Source organism: Carettochelys insculpta, chromosome 18 (assembly GCF_033958435.1).
Source record: "Carettochelys insculpta isolate YL-2023 chromosome 18, ASM3395843v1, whole genome shotgun sequence".
Classification (NCBI taxonomy): Eukaryota; Metazoa; Chordata; order Testudines; family Carettochelyidae; genus Carettochelys; species Carettochelys insculpta.
In genome coordinates this window covers 5,566,823-5,590,623 of record NC_134154.1, presented here as the reverse complement: position 1 = coordinate 5,590,623, position 23,801 = coordinate 5,566,823, and the positions used below count along the sequence as shown (strand labels likewise).

Below are 23,801 nucleotides of genomic sequence, written 5' to 3'. Positions count from 1 at the left end.
TAATTTTGGGAATGTCCTAACTTCTGAGGACTTGATGTCTCCTTTTTAGTGCTGCATTAGTGCTACTTGTATGGGGTGGGCATTTCTGTGTAAATGCTTTAGTATCAGTCAGGTCTATCATCTTGCGTTGGGCCAACCCCACATTTTAGTAGCTACCTAAGATCTTCCAGGAGAAGTCAGAACAGGCTGGCACAGCTGTTCAGAGAGCAGCTGCTAATCCACCTGAATGCCCATCTGAAGATCTCTTATTAGGCACAGCACTCATGTGAAGCTACAAACTTGGAGCTGAGTCAAAGCATGTTGTGTGTGTAAAGGGATGCGAGCAGCAGGGCTGCACGTCTTATTTCCTCCTCATTTTCCAATCATAATTAAAAATAAAATAGATGCCTTTGAAGTGGAGAGCAGAGGGAAGGCACGTTGGAAGACTCAACCCATTTTAAAACCCAAAAAGGATATTTCACATTAAGGCCTCATTTGTTGTTTCATTGCTGGTTCCAATGCGCTCCATTACTAATTCATTTTTAAAGTGATCTCTGCATTCCCCTGGGGTGCATCCTGGGAACTGTGTGCTTACAACCCTCTATTTGATTAAAATTTAACGAGCTATGTTATTGGCAAGTAAACTCTTTATTTCAGTGTGATTCCTGGTGCCAAAAGGAGTGGTTTTTGAACAAAAGGGTGAAATTGACATATTAATGAGAGTGCCATTAATATTGTACAGCTGGGAGAACAGGTGATGGCACTAAAGTATCCTGGGACGGGTCCCTGGGATCACTTAGCCAATGCACAGTGATACTTTCCTCATCGTTCAAAAAAAAGTGAGAGTGAGATTAGTGCTCCTGGAAGAGATCAGCCTGACACGCCCTCTGAACTGGCATCCTTTATGGTCCTTTGGTACAAGCAAAGCTCTGACAACTGGGGCCTGATCTAATGCTCAGGGCAGTTCCTGAAAGTCTTTTAGCTGCTTGCCAATGGATCGGCTCAAGCCAGTGTAGTTACACTTTCCTCACTCTCACACAAAGCTCTGCTCAGAGATACGACGTCTGTACGTCCCGCGTCGATCTTCCAGAGTTAGATTTCACACGTCTGGTAAAGACACAGGCAATCAATCTCTCTGGGGTCGGCCATTGACCCCCTGTACTCCTGCTCTCATGAGGAGTAAGGGAGGTCGATGGGAGAAACGCTCCCATCTACCTCCCTCAGTGAGGACAGACCTTACAGTCGACTGCAGATATGTCAATTCCAGCCACCCAATTGCTGTAGCTACAATTGCATATCTGCAGTTGGCTGTAAGGTCTAGTGTAGACCAAGCCTGAGAACAGGCGGCAGTAATAGTTGGACCCGCCATTGTGGGTGTGAGGTGATGTTTGGCTGAAATATGCGTGTTACCGCTGAGCACAGGGAAGGAAAGTGAATGGCATGGGGGGTGCGCAGCTGGTCCCTGCCTGGGAAAGGGTAAGTCAGTGTGAGCTGGAGACAATGTGAACTGGATCAGGCCTTAGATGTAGTCAGAGGCTAGGAGCAAAGACCTTTGAAATGTACTGTTACTGGCTCCATGTTCAGGGGAGCAGCACATTGGGTCTGAGTCTGAGCTCTCCCTAGTGCAGACGCCCCTTGACTTCAATGGCGTTTCTCTCAAGTTACACCCTGTGAGATCCAAATCTGGTCCTGTGTGTGCAGAGAAAGCTCAGGGTTCCCCCTGCTCCTTCCCCACCTCTCCCAGGCTGAGGTGGTTTCTCTGCAGTGGGTCACCTGCAAACACCCCTGGCCTCAGGGGCCTTTGGATTCTGTGGCTGCCGGGGTGCAGGAAGGTGCTGTTCAAGGAAGCACGACCACTGGAAGAAGAGGTGAGCTGTCAGGTTTGGGGAAGGCAGGTGAGAGTGGCTCAGTGAGTAGGGTAGGCTGGCTGTGCTGGCCTGAGAGCTAAACTCCTGCTCTGTGGGGAGGTGTCCAGTGGAAAGTGACATTTCTGTGTTGCAGGGTGTGATAGGATGGACTGAGCCTGATGCCCCTTACAGGAGGCTACAGGCCCAGCCACACCCCATCCCAGCAAGAGGAGCAGAAGAGAGGTCCTCCCTGCAGGATGGAGTGGCTGTCTTTCCAGCAGCCAATCAGGACCCAGCAGGCTGCTATAAAAGAAGCTGCTGGGCCTGGGGCTAGTCAGTTCCTCACAGGAGCTTGATCCAAGCAGTCTACATACTACTGCCTTGGAGGCCAGCAGCACTTTGGACAGCTCCGAGTGCAAGCTGAACCTACAGTCCTGCTGGACAGAGACTGGCCACAATAGGACAGGAACTGACAGCACCCTGGACAAGGGCTAGTCAGATCCCATCCTCCGAACCTCGAAGCCGGCTAACTCTGCATGGCAGGGTCTCGGCCCCCCTGTTCTGCATCCCAGCTGAGAGGAGGCAGAAGCGAGCGAGTGGGCTGAAGGAACACACACAGCCCAGCATCAGGCAGTCCTGCATTGTGGGGCCGGGTCCACCGCTCACCTGCTCTTTAGACTTGGCCCGGTGCCCCAGCTGTGGGAATGTGCTGACCGTGCGGGAGCAGGGTAGTGGGTCCGACAGCTGCCTGAGGGAGCAGCGGGAACAGATGCAAAGACTTATTGAGGCAAAGGCTGTTGACTAGCAGTGCCCACTGTTGGCTCAGTTATGCACGAGGGCGAGAGATCTCATTCCCTGTAAGCTGAGCACTTGGGTGGCCGCTCAGCAGGGAGTCAGGTGCTGCCCAGCTGCTTAGCAGCCTGCCCATGGCAGGCAGTGTGCATTTCTATGGGCGGTGCAATAAAATTGATTCTGCTCCCAGATGAGCAAAGCATGGGTGGGAACACTGCCACCAGCCCAGCGCCCACCATGCTGCATTTCACTGAGCTCTGGTGTCAGCTGTCTTCATCCCAGGAGCTTTGCTAATGCCATTCATTCTGCAGCAGCACCTTGTATCACAGCATGATGAGCAAGGAATGGGGGCAGGCAGAGAACCGCCTCCTGCTCCATTCAGTCACCCTCTCCAGTGGGGGGCTGCTGCCTCTTGGTCTCCACCCTAGTGACTCTTACAAGCTGGGTCATTGACAGAACTCATGGAAAAGAAAAGCTTCGCTGGAAGAATCAAGTGACCTTCCCTGGGGCAGAGATGGGTTATCCGTGACAGCGTCTCCCAAAGGAAGGCTGGGGGACTCCTGCTAAGCAGCTCAGAGCATTGAAGACCAAAGTGGGGTGTGATCCTGAAATGGGCTCTGACGTCTATGAGCTATCTCCACCCTTGTGGAAGAGGCAGGTTAGTTGCTTGTTTCTGCTGCAGTAACTGGTGGTGAAATGGTTAAGCCCAGTGATGTTTCGGTTGCCATCATTAGGTTTCAGAATCAACACCTGGACACACTGGAAGGGTTCCCCCCCAGGAGTTACTATTTCAGGTTGCTCTGTGCTTTTCCCTTGCTTCCCAGTGGCACCCTTACAGACGCCAACAGCTTGCCCCCTTCCCCCCAGCTGTTGGAATTAGCACCTGTGGGGGCAGCCTGACCTCCAGTCACTCGGCAGCAGCTGCGCTCTCCTTGGTGCTGATCTGCCATGTGGGTAATCCCTGCCGCTGGGGCTGGGGCAGGGGAACCTTCCTCCTCTGCACAGGTGCAGAAGACCACTCAGGATGCATCATATTCTTTCCTCCCCATGTGTGAAGACACCCCCTTTGCAAGAGCTCCCTGCTGTCACTTTTGCCAGCCTGGGGCCCAAAATAGTCCACCTCCTTCTGAGTTTGCTGTTAATACAAAATTGCCTCGTCTGGCTGCTCTTTCCCTGGCTTGTGAAAGTTTCGATGCATATCTCCCTCCTTGCTGTAAGCCATCAGTGCAGTCCTCCACAGGAGGGGCTGTTTAGCTTCCCCAGTTCCACGGTCGCCACTGCACACAAGGAGCTGCTGCTAAGGCCTTGGCATCGGAAACAACTGGTGGGTTTCCAAAGCAGAGAGACAAAAGGCACTAGTTACTGTGAATTGAGCCTACAGGGAAGAGGCCGTGTGGATGTGGAGTGGGGTAATAGGTTCTGGACTGGGAGCTGACGGTAATGTCAGAATACCAGGCCCGGCTCTGTGATGAAGCACGAAGTCAAGAGACGTGCTGTGATTTTCACACGCAGGCGCGGGGAGGAACGATGCTGGGGCTGGGAAGGGTAGAGCTTCTCTGACTGCACCTGTTCACGTTGAGCTGCTGATTGAAATGAGCCCATGGCATGTACCCGCCGCTTCCACTGAGTTCCCACCTCTCCGCTGTCCTGTTTGGGAGCTGTCCTCTGCGGCGATGGGGCATCTCTGCAGTTCTCTGCTCATCTCTGCTCTGAAGGTGCCACAAAGGTGCCTGCTGCTTCCAGTCTGTGGCTTATCTTCTCACCACTCTCTGCCAATGGCATGTCTCTGCTTATGCTGTTTCTGACCCGCTTCCCGATGCTGCCAAGCACTTGGCTGCTCCTTGGCCATCTCACACCTCGGTAAGCAGGTGTCCAACCTGAGAGTCCAACTCCTCTTTGCCCACTTGAAAAACTAGCTTAAAGCAGGCAACTTGGGCACATTGTGCTGAGCCAGGTGGATGCTCTGAACCGGGTGGGATATGGGGCTCAGACCTACATAATGGTTTCCCCAGCCGGTGGCCGTGTGCATCACAGTCAGAGCATCCTGCCGCTTGCCTGCTGTGTGACTTCCTACCCAGGAGCTTCTACCGCTGATCCGGCTGGGAAGTACAGAGCAGGACTCCCTTCAGGGCTAGAGGGAGTCATATCAGGAGTGAATAGCTCAGTGGTGAGAGCATTGGCCTTGTAAACCCAGGGCTATGAGCTCTATCCTTGAGGGGCCTTTCAAGGGCCTGGGGAGGGATAGGTTAAAAAATAACCTGTCCAGGATGGTGGTGGGTCCTGCAATAAGAGCAGGAGCCTGGACTCAGTGACCTCTCAAGGTCCTTTCCAGTTCTACGATATGAGCAGCAGGGCATGTGTTCCAGCCCCTGTCAGCTGGGAGTAGTCTCAACAGGGCAGGCCCTAGTAATAACCAATGCAAATAGAAGTTCAGGTGCCAAACAGTGACAAGTCACATGGGACCCACCCAAACCCACTGATCTTTGAATTCAGGGCTCTTTCTTGCCCCTCTGTAGCAGCAGTGAGCATCACGGCATTGATTCTTATCTGTCGGCAATAACACGTCCGTTTCCAGGTATTTAAAAGCCGAAGTCAGGGGGCGAGGAAAAGCCAGTGCTTTCCAGATGGGAAACAGACCAAGCTAATGGCTCAAGTGTTATTGTCAGATCTCAATGAGGGTGCTTTGTGCACTGGCGAATTGAACAAGATAATGTACAAAATGAAGGCGTTCCGCAGCGTCACTTTAACTATCTCGAAAGTCATTTTGATGGATGGCAATTTTGTAATGGGGCTCAAAGGACGAGAGCGAATTTATGGCATGAACGTCGGGGCAGGTTTGTAAATATAGACTCAGAAGCTGTGGGCTGGGTCTTCCCCTGAGCTGCACAGTCAGCCGATGTCACTGGAGCGGTGACGGCTGACACCTGCTGACATCTGTCCCTCCACCTGCATGCAACAGGCTACACTTCACTTGCATGAGCAACGTACCTCCAGTCGACAGCGGGCAGGCACAGCAGCCCGGCCTGTCAATCTCAGAGGCGGAAGTTTGTGTTAAAATTTGTTGCTACTTCCTGAAGGCCTCCTGATGGCTAACACAGCTTTTCAGGCTGCTTGGGGGCTTCATAGACTGCTGTAGTCAACAGACCCATCCCTTGGCCTGCCCCTCTGCCTGTGCGGTGGGAGGTTTGGCCGGGGATCCCAGACACTAAAATGTCTCCCTCCAAACACACTTCTTTCTTTGGTCCAGCTGAGAGGTCTCTCCCTTTCTGCTTCCACCAAGGCCTGTTCCCTCAACAGCCTGATCCATCACCATCTCCCCCCTCGGCTGCTCCATCTCCAGGCATCTCCCAGCCAGGGCTGCTGCCCTGTGTTTTGCTCGGAGAAGAAATGCAGGATGGATGGGAAATGATTTTACTTCAGTCCGAGGGGATGCAGTGAAATCGCCTGCGATAACGTGATTGATGCCTCGCTCAGGGATCCTTATTCTCTGATGTAATTACACTATGTGCTTCCTGTGATAAGCAGATTAATCAGTCCATTACGCCAGGGCTGCTTTACTCTCAGACAGCGGTAACTGAACAGAGCAGTTGGACACCAGCAAGTCTCTCCTGCGTGGCACGTACTCCTGCCATGGACACACGCAGGGGCCAGAGGACTTTGCTGCTGCTTGGAGTGGGGGAAGAGCTTTATCTCTCAGCTAAGCAAAGTGCTGCAGGGGAACAGAGACGGCTGCATGTTCACAAATGCATCGAGCAACAGCAGTTCGTGCACAGTGGATTAGCTCTTAGCACAAAGCACGACACTTGCAGAGCACATCTGCAGCCTCGTGGGCTGGCCCATAGTCTGGTGGAAAGAAGGGCTCCCCTGCGAGTCACTGGAGGGCCATCAAAATGGTGTTCCTCAGCGTTAAAAGAGAAGGGAGTTTGCTGGCACTAGGGGACTGAATTGCAAAGCGTGGAGAGCCGTGGAAGGCGTCCCCTGGTGGATGTTCTTCATCTGAGGATTTGCAAGCCCTTTGCAAACGGGTTAACTGAGCCCCTTGCACACTGCCACCCTGTGCGGATCTGTACTTTGCAGATAGATACACTGAGGCCCAAAGTCTGCCAGAGGAAAAATTTCATAAGCACCTAAGTCCTGTTTTCAGTGAGTGGTTTAGGAGCCTGTCCCATTAACAGCCAATGAAATGGAGGCTTCTTAGACTGTGCCTGGCCTCCCAGTGGTGTACAAAGTTCTTGCACTGTACAGCTGCCTGGCATGGATGTAAATGGTGGTGGAGATGTGGAGGGACTCCTTTGAGGAGTAGAAAGAAGACATGCCTGAACCGTGAGGGCATGTACCCTTCATGGCTCACTGCTCACCCAAGCAACACCCTCCACCTCTACGCTTCTGCTCTTGGCAGTCTGCTGACCCACTGCCTTTTGGGTCCAGTGGGGAAGGGCTCTGGTGGGGGGAAGCTGCAGTGTCAGGCTCTCGCAGTGGGGAAAGGCTCTGGCATGGGGGAAGCTGCAGGGGAAGACCCTGACAGCTCCCCACCACTGAAGCTTTCCTCACTGCTGTGAAAGACTTTGTCAGAAGGAAGCTGCTGGAGCTTTTTCTCGTGGTCTTCCTGGCAGAGCCTGTCACTTCTGCATGGAGTGGCATGGACCCTGTGCACTGCCACCATTGTAGACCAGGCCTTAGCGTCTAAGTCCCTTTTGAAAATGAGACTTAGGAGTCTAAGTCACTTAAGCGTTTTTGGGAGCATCGTCCTAAATGACTCTAGAAAGCAATAAAGCAAAGCCGGGAAGAAAACCCTGGAGTTCTGACTCAGAGTTCCCTGATCTGTCCCCTAGAGAACATTTCCGCCTCCTCTCTTTAGCCGCGCCATTCTCTGTCCCCATCCCAGGCATAAACCTTTCATTTGCTGCAGCTCTGAGCGTAGGCTTCCTTCTGCTCGACGTCGCCTGCCCACGGGGTGAGACTGAGTGTGGACATTTGGAAGGGCCATTGCATTCCAAGTTCTGGGTCTGGCTGGGATTTAAATTTGGGGAGTCTCTGCGAAGTAATGCCTATGGAGCAGATAGCTGTGCCCTTCAGACCTACAACAACTGCATTGCCCAGGCTGAGAGGATATGGAGACCACTGATTTTAGAAGGCTGAATAGAGTCCTGATGATCTGTTTTCCTCCTGTTGACCGGGAAGTTGGTAATTTTTTTCTCCTTTTTGGAGTAGGGGAGCGTGTCAAAACATTCAAAATATTTTTCTTAAAAGGAAGATTTTGGACTAGACAGGAACTTCCTCTTGGGAGTACAACAGCAAAGGACTCTGTGCCTATTATCCGAGCCACCCTCGTTGGGGCGCGCACACATTGGGCAGCTCTATCCGTGAAGTTTTCCTCAGGGATTATATTACTGAGTAGCAGTCTCCTTGGGCTCACCCCTGTTCTCACTTACATTGGCACAAAGCCAGGGACAGCACCCCTGTCAGCAAGCGTATTTAGTCCAGATTTAAGGAAAGCAGACATGGGCCATGTTTCTATAGGGTAGGGGTCAGCAAACTTTCCGAGGCACAGTGCCGAAATTTGACCGCTGCATCCAAGCCGAGTGCTGTTGATACTTTTTAATGTCACTAATAGTCCTCCGTACAATAAATGAAGGTGCTGAGCTTTACCAGTTAGGTGGTGGTTGGTGGCATTAGCTGGTCTTTTTTTAATCCTCATGGCATGGCTTTGAGCAAGTGCCCAGCTGCCTAGGGGAGGCGGGGGTAGGGCTGAGCTCCTGCCTCGTGTGCCAATGCTCCCGAGACCCTGCAGTGAAGAGGGCAGCTGTGCCTAATAAAATGAGTGTGTGAGACCCAATGGCAAAGGGAAAGCATTCGCAATCTCATGAGTGCTGGCAGCTGTGGCTGCCTCCTGCCCGAGTTTTGTGCACCAGCTCCGACGTGGGCACTGGGACCTGAGCTGAGATCCATCAGCTCCCCGAACAGCTATTTACTGGCAAGGGTTTACGAGCCTGTTCCTGTGAGCTGGCTGGGAATTAAAAAAGAAAAGCCGGTGACGCTCTCCCCCAGCCCTGCCCCGCCCTGTCCTGTCTGCCTGTCTTGGCAATGAGACATTTGTTGCTCTTAGGAAATGAGTGTCAAGGACAGTCATGAGACTCCAGCTATTTCAATCGACTGGCAAAGCCCCCGGCATGTGTCCTTCTCAGGGGAAAGGCAGCAAAGCCCCCTGTCTCCAAGCCCTTAGCGATGTCCAACTGTGGCACGGGCCCCCTCCCCCATGCCGCCTCCCACGCTTATTTTGCTCAGTGATGCGCTTTGTTCTGTCTGCTACCCCTTACCATCACTTAAGTCCCATCTTTTTATACTTCATGAACTCACTTTTGTTTAGCAGTAAACCCAGCATCCGGAATTACTACCTGGGGCGGGGAGCCTGTCTATCTCTCTCCTTACACTGAGAAAGAGGGTGAATTTCATGAGCTTGCACTGTATAGATCTCTGTACAGCATAATATTTTATCTAGGGCTCAGCTCCCAGAGGGGCTGTGTACTTGAGTTCTGGGAAAGGTTTCACGCTATGTCTGCAGCCTTGGGGATGTGGCCCTGTGTCTGGGCTGAAGCATGCTGGAGAGCTAAGCTGAACAAGACAGGCTACAGGGGGCCCAGGCTGTCCGGGGATGCAGGCTGAGTGGGGTCTCAGCACATCAGGTGACAGTCCCAAGGAGGACCTGGTCCATGCAGGACCAGCATTAGCTCCACCGAGGTAAGCAAAAGGGAGAGGAGAGTCTCTGGGACAGGAGGTCCTGCAGGGAAGCCCTAGGAAAAGCCAAGCTCCGTGACTGACCTGCAATGTGGTCTGTGCTTCCAGTTGCCAATAAAGTCAAGCAGAGGGAGGGCTGTGGTAGCTGTGAGTTTGTGCGCCCTGTTAGTGATAAGGTACCGACACATCCTCCTCAGGCTGCAGAGCAGAAGAGGGGTGCAGCTGCACCAGCTGCAGGTGTGGGCTCCATCCCCAAAGGAGACATGGCCACTCTGGAAGCCTGGCTTACAGCCCAACCCCAACAACCAGGAGCATCTGCTTGAGTGAAGAGCCCGCCTGCATTGCCAGGCTCCCAGGAAGTCCTAGCTCTGGGATTTGAGGTAACTCAGGGGCTTACTTTGGAGGCAGCTCCTGCAGGGGTGTGGGAGGAGTCCGGGCCTTTTTGGACACGAGTCTACTGATGGGTGATATGCAAATAGTGTCTGAACCTGGGCACGGCCACGGATGGCAAAGCTGCTGATGGGGACCAGCTGGGGGTCTCAGAGGAGAAATACCAGCAGAGGCTTGACTGGAAACCTTCTTCCCCCAGGACATGGTGAGGCGCTTGGCCTAGGTCTTGGTGAGAGCTAGTGAGAACTTAAATTGGCCATTTCTGGCAAGCTCCGACGTGGACTCAGACTGGAAGACGGCCGTTTCCCACAGAATGGAAACGCCAAAACTCATCCCTTTGGGAAAACAACACTCTTTGGGTGTGAGCTTTGAAAGGAAATGGAGCAGGCATTTGCCGTGACTCCCAGTGACTCTCTGGACTGTTCCCAGCCAGGGGGACAACTGCCTGCTGCAGACGGGGGCACTGCCTCAGCTGGGGATCTCTGAGCTGCTAGGCTTCCTACCTTGCAGCAGGGGAGTGTGGAAGCTCTGGGGGCAGTCGGTGGAACAGGGCTTCCCCAGAGCCACAGCCCGTGGAAGCTTGGGGTCCCTTGCACCAGGCCAGGCCATGGGCCATGGAAGTGCTGAGATTCCCAGCAGCCCAGCTAGAGGAAATTCATCAAGCCCAGTAGGCTTCCACCTTGCCTGACCAAAACCTATTTCAATGAACAATTTGTAACCATTTCTATTTGTGACAGACTGGCTGGCTGACGCCTGAGATCCACATGGCTGGGACTCAGCTGCCGTGGGCGTAGTACGTAGACAGTCTGCCTGGGAAGATGCAAAGTCAGCCATTTACACTGGCAATGGCCATGCGGCAAATGGAGGGTGACCTGCAGGCTGAGCCACCAGAGAGACGAACATTCCCAGAACCCTCCCTAGGATGAAAAGATGATCCATAAGGGCTATGGAGCCTCACGCTTCGCCATACAAACTGCTCTGACCAGCAGCTGGTGTCTGGGAGAAATTACTCCCCATGGTGTCAAACTGGCCACCTCTGCTCTGCTCCAGCAGGGAAGATCCCGTGCTCTGGCTTAATCGTGCATAACAAATCAATCCCGGGGAAAAAGCCAGGCTGCTTTTAGCCCTGACTATGACAAAGGAAGTCATTAGATGATGCTGGTGCACAAGTAGCCAAAGGAGCAGGTGCCCCCCAGCCTGACTCAAACGAGTGTGGCAGGGCTTTAGGAGAGAGGCGGAGGAGGTGGAAAGCCAATGCCAGCCAAATTGGATGGAAAGTGTATCGCATGGGGGACCGCATTCTCCTTCCGTGTGAAATGCCTAACAAAATAGTGAGCTGCTTTGCAGTTGGCCCTGCCGCAGTGGCAAAGAAAGTAGGGAAGAGAAGATTAAAATGGAGCCAGCCTGGAATCTGGGTCATCAGCCAAAGTATCTTCATGATTGGCTCTTTTGATTTTCAAAACCAGGCTGTGAGGTTTGTGCCACACTCGTAGAAGCTGTTTGAATGAGGAGGAACCTGGCTTGGGGCTGTTGTGTGCGTCCCGCTTTGTGTGCACAAAGAGCTCTGAGACATTCTTGCCTCCTCATTTTAAACAGGTATTTTTAGACCCTGGATCAAATGGATTTGTGTAAACGCATCCGCTGGAGTTTGTACTTGGCAGTGTCTTTACTACCTTGATTTTTCCCTCCCTCTCCAGGGACAAAGGAATGTTTCAACAATTTTCTTTTTCAATCAGCTGAGAGGAGTGAAAGAAACTAAAAGGGGAGTTTTACTGCCCCAGGCTTCTCGGACCAAAGAAGCGTTTTGGAAACGCTGCTGGTGTTCCCTACACTTGTGTTCGCAGGTTTTACACAGCTTCATGTCACCAGGAGAGCTGGGGGTGTACAGCAAAGGGATCAGCTGTTTAGCCACAGTCCCAGTTTTTTGCAGCATTGTCGTGTCAGTGTTGAAATCAACCCCATTTATGGAAGGCACTTCTGGTATCTAAGGCAACTGAGCCTTGGCTACCCTAACCATCAGATAATTTGCCAGTCTCCCAGTCTGGGTCAATGGGCTCTGGCTAGCAGGGCCAGGTGCGTGGTGGTCCTGAATGCTGGGATGACACAAGTTCGTTCTGTGCAAGCCACAGGCCAACCGCAGACAAGTTGGTGGCTCTCTGGACCCAAGTTTGGTGTTGGGTATTATTCCTCTTGCACGACAGATTGTTATCTCTACAAGAAAGTAACAGGCTAAGGAGCCCGTCCCAAGGAGCTTCTGGTCAAATGGCCAAAGACTGTCCTTGCTCCGCTGGGTTTCATGGCAGAAGACATGGGGCTGTCCTGCCTATCCCCAGCTCTCCGGTGCCACCGCTGCCTCATGTGTGCACCAGCTCAGGTAAGCCCATGCAAACAGGCCTCAGCCAATGGTATGAGCTCTTCATTCGGGTTCCAATCCACCTGCCATTGCAGCCAATGGAAGCGCCTGCACAGATGGGAGTGGGAACAGGATTTAGATGCTCCATCATCCGGTGGAGACTAGCTCTACCAGTGAAGGAGCTCAGAGGGGCTAGCTGGAGGGAGCCACAGCTGGATGGATGGAACAAAAGATGGATGTGAACAAGCAGCCTTCGCTGACTGTAGCACTGCCGAGAAGGGCACAGGGGGATGGGGTGTTTGTGTTTACACAGCAGAGCATGCATTTCAAACGTGGACCATGCCCATAGACAATGCTCCTGGGAATTCCATTTCCCGCTCCCTCCCATCTCCTGCGAGCGCGCGGGGGTGGTCCATGCTGCCTTTTGGAGGGCGTCTTCCCCCATTGGCTGCACAAACAGCACCTTCAAGGTGTGCCTCCAGCCAGAGCTCAGACTCTGAAGCTTTGGGATGGGCTATGGAGCCTCAGCACCAGCCAGCCCCATGACTTCCACCCCCCTGACTAAACAGCCAGTTCCAGAGCAATAGCAAGAGCTCTGCTAGCCAGAGCCCGTTCACCCAGACTGGGAGACTGACTCCAAAGGGCTCTGCAGACACAGTCTGGCCCCAGGAGTATTATGGAATCATAGAACACTAGAACTGGAAGGGACCTCAAGAGGTCATCGAGTCCAGTTGCCTGCTGTCTTGGCAGGACCAAACGTCATCTAGGTCATCTCTGATAGATGTCTGTCTAATCTGCTCTTAAATAGCTCCAGTGATGGAGATTCCACAATCTCCCTAGATAACTTATTCGAGTGTTTAACCACCCTGACAGTTAGGAAGTTTTTCCTAATGTCCAACCTAAACCTCCCTTGTTGCGGTTTAAGCCTATTGCTCCCTGTCCTCTCCTCAGAGGCCAAGGAGAACAATTTTTCTCCCTCCTCCTTGTAACCCTCTTTGAGGTACTTGAAAACCGCTCTCATGTCCCCTCTAAGTGTTCTCTTTTCTAAACTAAACAAGCCCAGTGCTTTCAGTTGTCCCTCATAGCTCACGTTCTCTAGACCTTTAATCATTCTTGTTGCCCTTCTCTGGACCTTCTCCAGTTTCTCCACATCTTTCTTGAAATGTGGTGCTCAGGACTGGGCATAATACTTCAAGTGAGGCCTAATGAGCGCTGAGTAGAGCGGAAGACTGACTTCTCGTGTCTTCCTCTCAACACTCCTGTTAATGTATCCCAAAATCATGGCTGCTTTTTTGGCAACAGCATCACACTGTTGACTCATATTTAGCTTGTTGTCTACTATGACTCCTATGTCCCTTTCCACAGTACTCCTTCCTAGACAGTTGCTTCCCATTTGATATGTATGAAGGTGATTGTTTCTTCCTAAGTGGAGCACGTTGCATTTGTCCTCATTAAACTTCATCCTGTTTACCTCAGCCCATTTCTCCAGTTTGTCCAGATCATTCTGCATTACGAGTACTGAACACACAAGGCTACTGAGCCAGGCCAGGCGCGCACATGTGCTTTGGTGGGGTGCCGGTGATTGTGCAGGCTGCCTGGTGGCAGAAAATCACCACCAAAGGTTCATTTCCAGAGTGGGTAAAACCTCCGTGGATTTGGTGGTGGGAGAAGGATCAGAGAAGACAAATAGAACTAATTTATCATTTGGATTTTCTCTTTGTTTGCGGGCCCCTTTGCAAAAACCTCCATTTAAAGAATGAGGGCCACAATTTTATTTTACGTTTCATGGTGTGGGGGGGGAGCAATGGGGTAAGCTGCCCTGGGAACAGGGATTAAAAAAGAAAAGCTGAAACTGCACAAAGAAGCCTAGAGAGAACAATAACTGGGGGAGTTTCCTGTTGTGAGTAATTTATATTTTGGGCAGCTGGACGCTGATTGCAACTCTAGCTGTTTTCTCCGGCGTGTATGTGTTTGCAATAACCTAATTCCAGCAGCTGAAAAGGAAAGCAGATTGGACATTTAATCACATTGTGTCCATAAGCTTTTTTCACTTTTCTCTATCCAATAAACACATCATCCAGGGGGAAATGATAAGCGACAATGTTAGGCAAGAGTTTCTTTGGTGTCATTCTTCCTAGGGAATGGGGTTCGGGGGAGGATCGTCAAACACTTGAAAACCTTGGCTAATATAGCAGATCATTTCTGCGCATGAAACAGACAAGGTCCCCTAGTCAATTACTAATCAAGTAGGGTAATAGGCATCTCATTATGGGCTCTGGCCCTAGACATACATACACATGTGCAAAAGGAAATGCACAGAAGTGACTAGTTTTTGAGCCAGTGATTAGGTGCTGTAATTAACAAAGCTTTGTGCCTGCTTTTTAATCTCTCTCTCTATTTAAATTTAATTGATTTTTTCCCCCTTGATTTAATCAGCCGGCATTCTTCTACCCACCCTTATCAGGGGAAACGCAGCTCTTTTTATAGTATCAGTGGACAGTCAGAAGGATGAGATTTCCTGAGCTGTTCCTCTAGGGGGCTGCCCGTCTTGCCCAGATCTTTCCTCACGTCCTTTAGAAAGCAGCTAAGGAAGGGGACAGGGTGATAGTTGGTATTGCTGGAAGGAGGCATCCATCATCATTGTAATGCCCAGTGAAACATTCCAAACTAATAATAAACTCCTTATAAATGCTTTAACCTTTTTAGTATTCTGTGTTCTGATTGACTGCAGCACACCGCATCCCTTCACTGCAGGCCACTGCAGCTGCAAAGAGGAGAGGGCGAGAACATGCCACCAATCAAACGATTTGTGGCCGAAAAGGGCAAAGTAGAAAAGTTCGTTTATGGTACACACTGAGCAGGGCTTTAAAATGGTTCCTGCCCGGGACTGGTGAGCATCACTGCCATCGGCAACAGCTTCCCAAGAGTGATCACAAGGGCCTGTTTTAACAGGCAGCAGGTTTAAAACAAACCAGAGGAAGTCTTCCTTCACCCAACACACAGGCAAACTGGGGAACTCTGAGCATGTCGTCAGCCCAAGATGAGAACAGGGGTCAGAAGAGAAGTAGAGAAGGTCACGGAGAACCAGGCAGGGATGCAGTCCTGTGCTCTGAAGTGGCCCTAGTCTCTGTTTGCCAGAAATCACATGACAGTGCCCTGGTCTGTTCATTCCCTCTGGGGCACCTGGTGCTGGCTGCTGTCAGAAGACAGGATACTGGGCTAGATGGGCCATTGGTTTGACCCAGAGTGGCCGTTCTTCTGCTCCGTTGGCATTGGCTGAAATGCAGAGGTGCAGTGCCCTGCTGCTCAGGACTGTGAGGGCTTTATTAGTGTCCTGCGTCTCCCCCGCTCTTGTGTGCCAGTTATCCCCTTGTCCCTGTCTCTTGCCTTCCTGCTGGTGCTCACAAAGCCGGTGGAAGGCAAAGCCGAGCTTTGGTGAGGGGCAGAAGGAGTTGCCCAACTTGCAGTTAGTTGGTCCTGAGCCCTCCTGCAGCGAAAAAGGCAGATGCCTCTGGAGCTGGAGGGCGAAAAGACCCAGGGGCTGAAAGGTCACCTGAAAGTCAGTGTCACTCAGCGCCCAGGAGCAAAGCTACTGCAGTGAGAAAGGATGATTGATGAGTCCTTGCAGCAGGAAACAGCCCCTGCTCCAGAGAGACCCCGAGGAACTCGATTTAGCCTGAGGCATGCAAACGCCTAGCCCTCCCGGGGGAAATGCGACTGCAGTTCTCTACGCTTGCCCGTCGGTGAGCTAAAGCAGCTGGCAGCGCCAATGTGCTGGGACATCACATACAGAGCAAGAGCTCCAGGGGTGCTGTTTACTCAGGGGGATGATATCACTGCGGTGCTCGGAGAAGACCGCTCTGAAGTGCACAGGAACGCACCTGGCCATGTCTGCATTACCTGTGATCAGCTGCAGCAGGGCCTGGGTACATGTCCCATGGCTGCTGCTCTGAGCACTACTCCCTGGGGGAGTGAAGCAGGGATTTAATGGCCGTCCTTACTGAGCGCTTCAGCTCTCGACACCGCAAACCCCGGCAGTCAATTTGGGCCTGGCTCTCATTTACACTGAGGCCGCTCGACATCACTGGGTGTAAACAGGCCTTAGGGCAAGTGAAAGTAAGATCCCCTCTTCTGTTCCCGGACTCAGGACAAAGGAGCCCACGGAAACTGACGGAGCGCACGAGGATCCAATTTTGCAGCCCATTCTCGATCTCACCAGCGCCATCCCAATGTTAGGGAGCGTGTGGTCTCGGAGCTCCTCAGCGTGAGCCCTGTAAAATCAGCCCCTGTGTTTGTAATAGCCGTAGCATCATCCATGCCGCAAAGCAAATCAAATGTGGGGAGCAGACCAGACCCTGCAGCTCTAAGGTGTGGAGCAGCAGCTCCAAGGGAGGAAAACAATCTGCAATGAGCCGTGGCCTCACCCGCTTCCCCGGAAATCCAGCCCTTCCGCTTCAGTGCAAGGGAGACCTGGCCGCAGCTGGTACGAACTAGCCAAGTTGTCCTCTGCTCTCTCTGTTGACCTGTGCTGCAAGACAACACCTGTGCAAGCCGGTCCTCCAGCCCTAGCCCCTGGTTTTCTCCATATGGACTGGAGGAACCCCACCAGGCCAGGTGTCAATAAATACCCAGCAAAGACTAGGCTCAGAGGGCCAGATTCAGTTCCCTTGTGTGAGCCAAAGCAAGTGTAACTGTAGAAACCTTCTGGATTTACACAACAGATGCAACTTGCCAAGGTGGGCTTCAGCCAGAGCCTCCACGCCCTCTGTGTGAATGAAGGACTCAGGGGCCTGATGCAGAGGGTTAGCAACTGGAGCTCCCATGGGCATCCACTGGAGCCGAGGGCCCCGTTCTGCCCATCGAGCCCTCAGCATTGTGGTGTTCAGATCTGCATCAGGCTCATGAAAGATGTGATCTTATGCTGCCTTAGTTAAGAGGAGGCAACCTCCTGTCATAGACAAAAGGAGACTAAGGGGGGAATATGATAGAGGTCTATAAAATCATGACTGGTGTGGAAAAAGTGACGAAGGAAAAGTTATTTACTTGTTCCCATAACAAAAGGACTAGGGTACGCCAAATGAAATTAATGGGCAGCAGGTTTGAAACTAACAAAAGGAAGTTCTACATCCAGCGCACGGTCGGCCTGTGGAACGCCTCGCCAGAGGAGGTTGTGAAGAGCAGGACTTCAACAGGGTTCAAAAAAAGAGCTCGATGCATTCATGGAGGTTAGGTCCCTCCCTGGCTGTTAGGCAGGCTGGGTAGGAATGGTGTCCCTGGCCTCTGTTTGTCAGAGGCTGAAAAATGGAGGACAGGAGAGGGATCGCTTTGGTGATTACCTGTTGTGGTCACTCCCTCTGAGGCATCTGGCTTTGGCCTCCTTTGAAGGACAGAATGCTGGGCTAGGTGGACCTTTGGTCTAACCCAGTGTGGCCATTCATGTGTTCTTATGGACACCGTCATGCCGGTTTTCAGCCGGTGCGTACTGATTTATGATGAAATAGGGAGTTGAACTTTTAAAGTTAAATGGACGGGTGCAACTGTACATATAAACAAGGCCTCCAATGAAGGGACAGCACCAACCCACCCAGCCACACCTGGCTGAAGTTCAGCTCTCCCTGGGAATGCCTGGCCTGCTGTTAGCTGCTCTCGCCGCTGCTGGGTACGGTGGGAACAGCTGAGCCTACGTTCAATGACACAGTGTCAGAGTCTGTCTAGCCTCCCTGAGCCTGTCAGTGATTCCCTCCACCCCCATGCTGAACTGTAACTTCCATCCGCAGGAAGGTTCCATCAAGGATTTCACTGAGGAGCGTGGCTGTACCACCTGGCTGGCTTTTTCTGTCCATGGCTGGAGCCCAGCTGTCGCTGCAGTGCAGTTAGCTGGACTGTGCTGACCCTGGAGGCTGTTGAATTGTCTGTCTCCAATAGCAGGTTTCGTCTGTGCTTGCACCAGGGCTCTTCCTCCTGCAGCGCGGTGTGCAGGAGGCCATGGCGCACCAGGGCTGATGGCATGGAGGTACTCGAACGAGTCCCAGTTATGAAAGCCCATCAGGGAGCTGGCGTGGGCAGCGGTGCATGTACAAAACAAGCGAGGCTGGCTGACACCCTAATGAAGATAAAATGCTTCAATAAAGCCACAGTCCCAGGGTAATGGGTCTGGCTTTTAAAAAGTAGCTATGCACCACAGTAGAGGAGAGCGGAAAGGTGCTCATCTGGATCAACATGCTGCCGTTTCATTCAGGAGCTCAAGCTCTCGCCGGCATTTAGGAAGTGCTGCTTTGGTGGAACTGGCTAATGCCCCGGTCACCCCAAGGAAGACGTGTGTTTCTCCTCCAAGGTGCAGCAGCTCAGCTCGTTTGGCATCCCACCGAGAGACAGCAACGGAGGGACAGAAGCTACCAGGTGGTCAGTAAGGGGGGTGGAGGAGCTATCAGTCATAGAATCATAGACTACTAGAATGGGAGGGACCTCAAGAGGTTGTCAGATCCAGTTCCCTGCCCTCCCGGCAGCACCAAGCACCACCCACTCACTGCAGGATGGACATGGACAGTAGGGACCTGAAGGGCTGGAGTGGTCCCATCCGCTGGGGAATGCAGCCAGGAAAAAATATTGCAGACCACAGCCGGGCCCTAAACCCAAAGCTAAGGGCTTGTAGAACACCATGTTCATGCAGCCCAGTAGCTGTAGGAGTCTATGGTTACTTCTGTCTACGAACTGTTCTCATCAGCATCTCTCAGTCTCGATCCTTTCCCATATGTACTGCTTGCATGGCTGGCGCATGTCAATCCAACTCATTCAGGGTGCACCCAGCGCCATGGCAACTCATGTTGCAAGAGCCTACTTGGCTTTTTGTTTTGACATATGCTTCATTGGCCTTTGGAGCTCCGCCAGGTCACCTGGAAAACTTGGGCTGGAGTTTCGTCTTTAATGGCTGAACTCAACATCAGCCATGTTGATTTAGCTGTTCTAGCTCTCATTCCTACAGCGTTAGCACTGAACTGCCTGGCCCAGCATGTTGCTTTCCCTGCCGTTCCTTTGTTCTGAGGGTTCTGGTTGTGCAAAATATTGGCACGCCTGCTTCAAACGCAGTGTTTTGTTCTGCTAAAGATACGCACCCGTAGGAAAAGCCGGAGAATGTTGCACATTTCAAAGCCGAAAATTCAGTACAAAGCAGAACTTTGGGGGTTCTGCATAAGCTGTGGGACTTTCAGAGGTAGAAGACGTCACGTTGGACATTTTGTTTCGGTGGGCAGCAGGGGCGAAATCAGTCGGTGGCTGTATGCAAGTGACTGCGGGGCGAACCAACGAACCGAGACTACGCAATGAGCACTGGTTTCTGTAGAGTTAATAGATTGTTTTGCGCATTCAGGGAGAAAAACAGCCAAATGGCCATAGAGAAACCTCCATCCCAAAACGTCACAGAAGTTGCTGCTAGCAAGTTAACAGGCTCTACTCTGTGCTACTAAGGCATTTAAGAGACGCGGTTTAGCAATGACGTCGGAGGTGCCGGTGTTACTCCTTGTGTGGTTGGAGGCTGAACATGTTACTGGAGGACGGGTGCAGGGCCATTTTGCCCACTCATTTCATGGCTGTACCTGAGAAGGACAGGTGTGATCACAGAATAGGGATCAAGCCAGGCAGGCAGACAAGGGGAACCAACCAGACCTGGATGTTCTGTTACCTGGCAGGAGTCTAGGGTCAGAAATACAAAAATAACCCAGTCCCGTAAGGTGCTGAGTGCCCTCAGTTCCCAGTGATGTTCAGTGGTGTTTCAGGAAACCACCATGGCAGAGGCGTGCTCAGCACTCTGCAGGATCAGATCGCTAATGTGGCTTAAAACCCAAATAACCGCTCCCTCCCCCACGAGACCTGGGCTAACTCCGGTTCTCTGGCCACAGTCCATGAGGCGATCAGTGCATGTCATAGCTGGGAGCACAGTAACTGGGGCCTATTACTGAGTCAGAGGGCTTTGATGGCTCCTGCCGCACCCAGCACTGGCAGGAAAAGCCCACTATGCAAATGAGGCTTCCTGACATGGTCCCTCACCCTCAAACAGGGAAGGTTGGCCACTGTACCACACTACAAACTGGTTTGCATGGTACCTGCTCCTAACATCCAAATAAAACCCTGGCTGGTGTATGTGAATGTGCCTAATGCAACAAGCAAAAGACCCTGCATTACTTATCGGTGTGAGACATGTATGATCATGTTCTCCTCTTCTTGTTACGACCAAGCCACACGATCCCACCTGCAGTTCGGGGAAGAGTGCGGTCATCAGTCGTCTCTTCTTATTCCCTGTTGTCCCTTGACGGCTGTGTGACTGTAGCAGCATCTTTGATGGTTGGCTGCGTGGTGTTTTCTCCTAGATTTTGTGTGTCAGAAGGGGAGAAGTCTTGTGATATTCCTGTCCAGTAAGATTAAGCTTTCATGTTAAATTGCACCTGCTTTTACATCACAGGCCTGAAAGGCTAACAAATCACCCCCACACTCCAAAAAAATTCAATTGACCTCTTCGGAGCTTAATCCAAAGGGATTACCAGTCAGTTTAGTGCTTTAGAGAATACTCAGTGTTCATCAGAAGGGAAAGTTTAGTTGAAATTAAGCCAGCCTTTGATAGGATTGGAGGATAATTATTTCTATCAATAATTACAGCCAAGCCCAGAGGAAATATTGCATTGCTTGTCCCAGGATAGTAGTCCTTGGTTGTTCTCAAGGCCAAGTAAGAATTAACCCCTGGATTCAATCAAAAACATCCTATTAGTCTAAACTGGAGTTCATTCCTAAGATTTCTGAGAAAAGAAGCTCCAGATTCCTCACAACTGAGCAACCACAATATGTATTGTCTTAAGGGGTCAGGCTAGCTGGAGACCCTTTTGTGTTGACAGTGCCCTGAAGAACAGTTCCTGCACAATGATGGGCCTAGACAATGATTTAACGTCACTTCCTTAGTTTGCATAAGCCTCACGTACAACTGGAGCCTGCCCAGTGTAGTCTGTTGGGATGTAAAACCAGCAGTGAGTTCTCCCGCATGTTTTGTCGGATAACTAATCCATCCAGAGAGGGTTTCCACAGGTCACCAAATTATGGAAGCATTTTAACTGATCCCAATGATTGAGCCTGAACAAGCAGGCAGCATGTTTTTAAAGGGGTTCCGGAAAGGTCACGCGCTAATTATTTTGAGCAAATCTAGCTGTGATCCATGTATCTTCACTGCTAGTTTGAAAAATGATGATGTTAGGAAGAGACATAGAGTTCTATTGCAAAGAGATTAGTAAATCTGAAGGCCAGCCTGTGCCAGACACCATTGCTGGTCCCGTCCCAGGAAGGGTGCCTGCGGCATTCAGCTCATGAGTCGTCCATCGGGGTTTCACATCGAGGCCTTTCCAGGAGAGCACAGAGATTTTGTGTGGAGTATTCTCCTTCCTAGGTTCAGTTTCTCAGCACACTCAGACTCTTCTCCCCACAGAGGAGGCCTGAAAACATGGAGGCAGACCCAGTTACAGAGATGCTGAGATCAGGATCAGACCTGGCCAGATTATCCCCCATCTGTTACTGTAGTGTTTTTACACCTTTCTCTGGAGCATCTGGTGCTGGTTGCTGTCAGAGACAGGACACCAGGCTAGATGGGCTCTGTGTCTACCCCTGTTTGGCAAGTCCTGTCTTCCCCGATACTAGAATTCATCAATACCATCACTCTCCAACGATGAGGTTGTCAGTTCAGAGCTCCTGCCTGCAGCCTGGGCGAGAGCTGGCATCACAGTTATATTTTCAGTGGTTGCTGAATTGCCCCCGAGCCAACCCTCCATCCGCCCAGTGCCCCAGACGGCCTTTTACACCACTGCCACCTCATGGGCTGGTCGAAAGCCTCTTGAAATTGCGGGGACCACTCATAACTTAAGGGAACTTGGGTCAGGTTCTCCTTTGCATCCTGGAAGGCAGCTCTGCGGAACAAGCACGGCCCCTGCCTGGAAGGTTAAATGGGAATTTGGGCCTGGAATGAGGCGTCAATGGTGATGACATTTTAGCAAAGGCCATCCAGTGCAGGTGCTCATGATAGCATCACATCCCAGACTCTCTCTTTCCTGCCTCTTCCTTATTGTTGTGTCCTGTTGCCTTCGGGGAGCTTCTTTGGGTCTGCCAGTGCCAGGGGACTGCGTTGGCCACATTGCTGCCCTCAGACGTGCCAGCTGGGTGGGTTGGAGGGGGTGCCAGCCAAGCCCTTCTGTAACACTGCACAAGGATGGTGCTGGCTTCAGGAGTGGGAACATAAGTAGTGTAGTGCCAAAGATTGGCCAGCAGAACTTGGAGCCAGAAGCATGAATGGCGGGTGTATGAGGCAAGGGAAGGCAATGCCTCCCTTGAATCTTAGAGCTCAATTTCTCCCCTTCTATCCATATTCTGAATGTTCCTGAAGGCTCCCAAAGCAGGTTGTTGCAGCTTGCAAGACTAGCGAGACTACCCCCAAAATGGACCTGTTAACTTAAAAGTGAAAACTTCCAGCTATCCAGACCTGTAGCATAACACCGAACCAGTGAAAGAGCCATTAAGTGGCAATGAAACAATGTAACAGCATGTACCAATCCTATTCACTGCCAGAAAGAGTTAACCTTAGTTTAAGATAGACAAATGCTTTGAATATGCCTAAAATGTTTGGAAACATTTTTAACGTAAGCATATAGTGAAATTTCATAAATTGTGCTGTTATGAAAATCACACAAATAAATTAGTGTTCCCCTTTTACAAAAGCAATTAACTTTGTTATCAACACACTAAACTGCTCTGATTAATTTCAAAGGATGTCTTTGTTTCAGCGAGGTTAAACAGGTGCTACTCTGGAATGATTAAGCTTAAGAGTATATTTAAAATGTAAAATTAGCTAAGAAATGCTGATGAAGAAATGTAAAAGAGAGAAGCGCTGCATGATGTATTTCCTAATATTTAATGTTGTCTTCAGCAGGATAGCTGATATGCCCTTGCTACAAAGATTTTGCAAATAAATCTCGGGCAAACTTCAGGTTATATCAAAAAATCTGTGACTAACATTTTTACTCCCCAGTTTAGTGCTTTTAATTAAGTACCTTGTGGATGTCCAGTCTTCCCAGTCTGGCATGCAGTGGAAACGTGCTCCGTTAGAAAGGAATTTTAGCAGAGTGCTTTTGTTCCAAATGTCATTTGCTCTATTTGGGTCCAGGGATTTGGTGGGTCTTCAAAATGAAGATGACAGTGGGGAGGGGGCGGGGGTCTGGGTGAAACGGGGTGGGGCCACAGGCTAGGGAGCTTGCCTCCCCAAGCACCAGCTTCGCCCTGCACCCAGGGCCAAGAACCACTGGCGGGAGGATGCACAGCCTGCCTGGTGGGATCGTGCTTCGTATCACTGAGGGTTTGGGTGGCTCCTGCATTAGAGAATGTCACTGTTTGGACCTGCTTTTCCCATCTCCCACCAGCTGGTTTCCCTCCTGTTTGACCTGGTCAATGAGCCGTCGTCAGGCTGAAGTCTCCCAGCCTGGGTCTCTTGTGCTCTTGTAGCTGCGCTTGCGTGAAAGCGGATGGAAACGTGTCTGCGCCATGCAGGAGCCAGACTTCGGAGCAGTGTTTTCTCGAGTCTGGTTTGAATGCTGGATGCTGTGACATACACGTGACTGGGAACTGATTCTCTCCACCAAGCCCCTCACTGCTTTAAGGGGAGGTGAGGGTGCTCTGACAGCTGG

At 51.3% G+C, this 23,801-nt stretch overlaps 1 protein-coding gene across 1 annotated transcript in view; it reads left to right on the top strand.

The window, feature by feature from the left end:
• The window catches only part of SRRM4 (serine/arginine repetitive matrix 4), a 118,464-nt gene that overhangs the window by 50,527 nt on the left and 44,136 nt on the right, over positions 1–23,801 (top strand). The window lies entirely within an intron of this gene.